Here is a 7,032-nt window from a genome sequence, read left to right on the forward strand (position 1 = left end):
TTGCACAAAAAACCCCCTCATGAGTACAAACGTACCATGTGCTAGCAACAGGTCACCATTTGATGACCAAATATAGCCTCTCTTAACAGAGCACTTCTCCACTGAGACGGCCACCCAAGCCAGCTGAAGCACAGCAGTGTTAGCCCATGCTACAGCGTGGCACTGCATGGTCAGCATGGGGGATGAGGGGAAAATAGGTATTTGAGGCATGGGAATCTGCAGAGCTGTAGGGAATTTGAGGCATGGGAATCTGCTCTGAGCTGTTGTTGGGAGGCGAGAGTAGAGGAAAGTTTCTTTTTCAGGCCCATCTCCAAAAGGAAAGAGTGAGAAGTCAGATTTTCAGAGGTGCCCTACATCTACTGGTCTCCACAGGAGCTGGATGCGGTCAGCATCATGGCTATCAAACTTTCTTGCCAGCCTGAAGGTCATCTATTATTTCACCATCTCCCACCAAGCACTGCCAGAGGCAGGAGCTGCAGTCCCCTTCCTCCTGAGGGACAAGGGCTGCATGGTCCCCATAGTGCTTTCCTCTGCTTCTCCCTTTGCTGTGGACTCCTTGAGGCCTTGGGAATGTGCCTCCGGACCCCGTGAGCCTCAGGAAATTTGTCAGTCACCATCCTTTCCTGATGCAGCCGCAACATTTCATATGACACAGAGAAATTACCTAGCGCATCCCTTGCCTGGCTCAGCACACAGAAGGGCACATTTCCCCCAGAAGACGAGCTTCCCTCTCAAATAAAGACAACCACCCCCAAAATCCCGGCATTTCAAGGGGAGCCCTGGCCCCAGGAGAGAAAAGTGGCCAGTACCACATGGCACGTTGACTTCGTCTTCCAGCAGACCGCCCCCCACCTCAAGAGCTGTAATTCAAAGCCAGAAGTGAAAACCTATGTATATATATATTTAAATATATAAATAATATATATAATGACAAATATATAAATACAGGTAAAAATATATGTTTTATATGTATAGTATATATACAGGAATACTGCCTCCTGTTACTCAGCATATACTTGTAGCAGGGCTGGGAAGCGCCTATTGACCCTTTCAGCACTCTTAGGACTTCAGGAAAGTTTGGAGGGTATGAAGCTTTTCCAGGCTTCTTTGGAAGGTTTTGAACCCCACTGTTGTTTTTCTGGCAAGGGTTTTATTATGCAACCACACACGGTTTTGCTAAGAGACAGAAGATGCTGCCTCAAGTGTAACAAAAGAGCTTGTCTGGAAGAATTTTTTCTTCTGTTTCTAGGACAACAGGAGACATGAGAAAGAAAAGATGCTGCAGCATCACAGGAAAGCTGAATCGGGGCTCAGAACCGCAGAGCCACTGCAGCTGACTGCCAGTGTACCACAGACCGCACCCTGCCATTCCCACCCGCAGCCCTGCTTGGGTTAGGGCTTGCAGGAAAGAACGACCTTGGTCTGGTAGGAAGACCTTGGTCTGGTGGGAAGACTAGCCATTCTCCTTCAAGGGCAGGCCTTCTGGCCTCTGAAACTTGATATATTTCCTGTCCTCCTGCTTTATTCAATGAAGTGTTCATTCTGCTTCTGCAGCAAGCCTGCAAAAGTTGCTGAGCACTTGTCTCCTGTGGCTGCAATAGGAATGGGGATGCTCAACAGCAGCCTGCAGGACAGCAGCCCTAGAGAGTAAACTTTTTGGCTACACTGGTCTTCTTATGTATTTGGATTGCACCTTGTAGGCATACAGCACTTTTCTGAAAACACTAACAGCAGCTGCGATGTCTGCGTGTGCCTATCTGCTTTCCACACCTACAGTGGTGGGAGCCCTGAAGAGAGATGACCTGGAAAGGGCCTCATGAAAAGTGGTGCCCAGAAAACTCATGGTGCAGATGAACGGGAGCCAAGTGGAAAGGAAGCATTGTAAAAACCCCTGAAGGGGTCAGAGCCAGAAATCTCAGGTCCTTACATCCTCCAGAAACCTGTGTTGCCTGCTCTTTGCTAGAACGGCTCTTGTAAAAGGTCCAAACCAGCAAAATCTACCTTCAAAGTGGAAGTGAATAACTCAAAATGCAGAGCAGGGCTCTCACTTACCCCTCTTGCAATAAAAAGTAGATAAAAAGGGATGTAATTAGGTTGGAGCTCCTGGGTTCCCATCCAGCATCCCCAGGGGAGAGTACGGCTGGGTCATTACATTGCCATTCCCCACTTCAACAGCGAGTTGAGACGTGCAGCACTGGGAACATGGGAGGAAGAAACAGCTGTAACAATGGTGGATGGAAGTGAAGCGAGAGAAAATGGACAGGAGAAATAGAAAGGGGAAAGGGCAACAGTGTCGGGAGGAGAAAGGATGCCCAGCACACATCCCACAGGCTTTTATTTCCCATCCAGGTGCTGGGTAGGATTCCCAAGATCTGCCTTTCGCCTAGGAAATAGCTCCATTAATTATGGCTGTTGAGTACAGGAATGCAACAGCTCTTTGCCACTCTGCTGCTGGGGGAGCTTGTGACCTGAGCCATCCGGGTTTCCCAAGCATTTAGCAGTGTGGTCATGCTAATTTAGTTCAGGTTTTTCAAAGGCTTGTGGGGAAAAGTCCTTCTTCCCAGAGGCATTGAAAGTTTTGACCTCCTGACCCTCCCGTTTACTGGGAGGTTCAAAAGCAGCATTACAGCTGTTAAAGTTTTTCTTCATGCCTCAGTGATTCTTTGATGGGGGACCAAGCTGGTGTTTATCTAGGCTTGACCTCTCTTCTTTGAGCCCGGAGATGTCTCTTTCTTGCGGTGCTACAGGCAGGGCAATGCTGGAAACCTCCCTGCCTTGCCATTCATTCCCTCCCTGTGTGCGAATGCACCGGTACCCGTTACTAATCCATCCCCCACCAGGAGCTGGGGTTCCCGGTGCTGATCCCATTTGTCCATCAAGCTGCAGATTCATTTACATTTAATCTACCATGACCTGTCTATGAAACTTGACCCTCCTCCCACTCTGATGCCAGCATCCATTTGGCTTCCAAAAGTCCACTGTCGGTTTCTGAAAAAAAAAGTAAACCCCCTCCCAATAGGCTCCTGCTGGCCTTGCATGGACCTTCGGTGTCTCATCCTCCCCTCTGCTGCCAAGGCTCATTATTTTCAGAGGACATCCTCCCCTTAATTTACATCTTTGTCATACACCCCATCCACAGTGCCAGACTCTCTCTTCCAAGCTGAGAGATTGGAGATGAATGGTCTGATTCGTTACTGTTGCATCCTGTTACTCACAGCAGCCCAATTTCTAAGCCAGGACAGGGGTTGGTGCCTTCTGCTTTTCACAAGTCCCACCAGGTCATCTCAGTGCCGGAGCATTAGGTTAGGATGCAAAGTGAGGTGTGAGGAGGCGGGAGAGGAAAAGTTTCTGAACTGCCAGTCCCTAGAGCTGTGGGATTAACCACATTCACACCAACAGTTTACCGTCATTAATGTAGTCATTAAAAAAGGGAGAGTCCTACTGTGAACAATGACAGGTGCTTCACCGTGGCAGGTGCCTGGTCCCCATGGTGGAGGCTTAAAGATGGTGAGATAGTGATGAGCACTGTTGTTGCAGACATCTCCAAGGCAGGAGCAGCCCTCACTGTTTTTACACCTTTCCTGCCACCTGAAAACAGTGGTAAGCACAGAAATGTGCATGGCTGAGGGTCTGAATTACCCTGGATTATGTCCCCAGCACCCATGCTGAAGAGCCCTCTGCAGAAAGGTGCTCGTGGTAGAAGCTGGGGTAGGGACTTGCTCTCTGGGCTCCTGCATCCCTGCTCAGTTATTATCTCCTTAGGTGAGCTCAGCTTCTCTAGCTGCGAAATGCGGATAATGTTCACTTTGCTTGCAGGGGTGTGGAGGAATAATTAATTAATGTTTACAAAGTGCTTTCAGATCCCTGAACAAGAGGCAGCAAGGATTCATGAGTTAGGTGCAAGGCGTTATGAATTATTACGATTCAAAGGTAAATTATTGTTATTGCTGCCTAATAAGCAGATACAGCCATTAGCCTCAGACAATCTGATTTCTAACTCTGTTAGCTCTTTCTTCCCAACAAAAGCATGATTTCACCCCTGCTACTCACACCCAGTTGACTATAATAACCGATAAATCATATGGGGCTGACCCATCTGGCCCAGCTTCTGGTGGGAAGGAGAACCGTGGTGCAGCCAGCACCGGTGCTAGCACGGATAAGACCTGCAGCGGGGCAGCTTCAACTTGCACCACTGCCATGAGCTTCTCACCTGCGATGGCATCTGGGGGAGGCAGAAGACTCTTCCTTTGTAATGGGGAGCATCCCCAGGAGCCAACTCTCGTCCAGCTTCAACCAGCAAACTCACTGGGTGAGCTTCTTCAAAGGCTGTTGGAGGTCAGGAGGTGCAAGCACCCAGATGCAATCCCACCGCTCATGGTCACCACCCCTCAGATGGGCCGGAGAACGTGCCCATGTGCATGGCCCTAGCCCAGCCTTTGCTCAGAAAGACTTAAACTCCCAGTAAGACCTTGCACTGTGATGGGTTAGGAGAGCATGGGGGCAGTGACACAGCAAACAGGCACGCTGGAGCTCGGACCTGCTCTAAGCTGGGCTGAAAACAGTCTTTAGACAGTTTGGCCATCTCTGCCTTGAAACCAAGGCAAACGTGACCTGTTTTAAACCAGTGTGAGTAATGTGAATCCTGGGCTGGTGTGAGCAGGTTTTTCCAGTTCTTGCTGCAGCACTTCCGCCTCCTTCCCTGCCTGGGCTCCCAGTTTCGCACTGGGAGGGCACTTGAGCCTAGGGAGGAGCATGGCTATCACCCTTCAGGACACCTTTTCCTGCTCTCTACCTGTGCCATTCCCATTGGTCCCAAATTGCTTTTCCAACACCATGCCTCAGAAGCCACCTGCCAGCCTGTGCTCTCAGAAACCCCCGTGTTACACATAGCCAGCCCCACATCTCCAGCCTCACATTCCTCTCACACCGCCAAAACCAGAGGTCCTCTCCCATGGCCTCGCTCTGCTGCAGTTGCTGGTGCCAGGCAATGGAGCACAGCACAGTCCTGCACCAGCTCTGTACCTTGGCAGTACCCAAGTGGGGACCTTGGGCAGAAACGAGGAGGGTCCTGAGCCCAAATTGCTTTGGGTACTGACTTGGACATCCAAGACCACCTCTAGACACAAGCCTGCAAAGGACAGGCAAGCTCACTAGTTTCTAATTGTCCTCTATTATTTTTATACTCAAAAACATATTTCTTTTTTTTTTTTTTTTTTTTTTTTCCCCAGCTGGGAAGACCAGGGTTATGCATGAAGACACCAGTTCAGCAAGATAGTTACACCTGGGTTGGAACCCATCACTAAAGACTTAAATCCTTGCAGGACAACAATAGTCATCCTTAGTTATTTCAAGTCCTAAATGGGTCCTATATGCACCTGAAACACAGAAAGAATAATGCCTAAATAAAGAGGAGCAGAGATTTTTTTTTCTCTTTGACAAAATTTTGCAGTTTTTCTTTTAAAGATAAATTGTTATTATCCTCAAGGGACTAATTTTTTATTACCTATTGATTTTACAGGAAGATATTATTTGTCAGGATACTTTATTTGCTTTCCATGCCCAGAGTACTTGAGTAGGTTAGGTAATGTATCTCAGTCAACTGGAATTCACTTGGAAAGCCAGAGATAAAATAGATTTTATTACCTACTAAGCTAAGAATAAATAGTACCCAATGCCTACAAAGTATTCCTGTATTCTTAACCCAAGGTTTTCTAGTAACTACATAAATCATGCAGACAAAGTTGGTTTTCCATTTGTATGTTAGCAGCACGCCTGAAATAGAAATATCATCCAACAGATGCACATTCAGCATGTATCTTCCTTTCTATTGGAAAGTCCGTAAATTGGCTTTCGCTTCCATAATGCTGAGCTCTTGGCAATTTTTGAGTGCAGCCATACTCAGCACACAGCAGGCAGCTCTAATAACAGGCGATCTAAGCAAAAAGGAGGATTTAGGCTGCCCTTGCTCACCGAGATTTCCCACCTCTTAATAGTCAAGATTTGCCTTCAGGCTGTGGGTTAGTTAAAGAAGTCAGGGCCAACCCAGCACCATTGAGGCTCTGCAAAGTGCTGCTCATCTCCCGCACCTTGTGTGAACCAGCATAGCCCCAAAACACATGCAACAGCCCCGAGAAGGACATGCCATGGCAGATGTTGGCACCCCCAAACAGATCTCCAGCGGGTCCTGCTTTTCCTGCCAAGCATCCCCCCTTTTCCCACCAGGCATGGGAAATATGCCTGGCTGGGATTCAGAGAAAGTGGAAAAAAACTGAACAGCCAGAAACTTTAGACTGGATGAAGCCTGGAGTGCATTGACCTCAACAAGGGGGACTTCTAGAAAACACTACCTTTGTGAAACCAGAGAGAGAAGACAAAACAGAGCCTGGCATGGGCAATGAAACTTGTATGTACCTAGGACCTCATCCAGCTCTCTCCAGCCGCTGTACCTCTTGCCTTTGCATTCAAGGGGTGCTGGATCCCATCCAAAAAAGATGCAGGGGAACAAATGTAGCCCTGGCAACCTCACTGAGGGCAGGGAGGAACAAAGAGGACCCCCCCTCCTTGGGCTGAATTTGTTTCCATTTTTAATCTTTATCTATACCCATCACCCCCATGCATGGAAAGAGGCTTCTCAGCTGTATAGATTTGCATTGCTATGGGAGTTTGAAGTGATAAAACATTTGGCCTGCCTATCCAGAAGCAATTAGTGATTCAAAGCAGCCTAAGACATCTTAAAGGGGTCTGGTTTTCCAAGACACAGGTGTTCTGAGCTGACTTCAGGGGAAAATTGAGATTTTTAGAAAAAAGAAGTCACTGGCTGCTTGAAAATATATCTCCTTCAAGTCTTAGTAGGGAAAAAAAATATTGCACAGAAAATTCCAGTTTAGGGTGGTAAAATCTGGGAGGAGGTGGGGAGAAATGGCTTAATTTACAGTGTTGGTAGCAGTAATGCTTCATCTATCTATTGAACACATATAATTTATATATCCTGTTTCTGGGTTAAGGATTTCCCCTCCACCACCACGAGTAATG

This window comes from Ciconia boyciana, chromosome 6 (genome assembly GCF_034638445.1).
Source record: "Ciconia boyciana chromosome 6, ASM3463844v1, whole genome shotgun sequence".
NCBI classification, from domain to species: Eukaryota; Metazoa; Chordata; class Aves; order Ciconiiformes; family Ciconiidae; genus Ciconia; species Ciconia boyciana.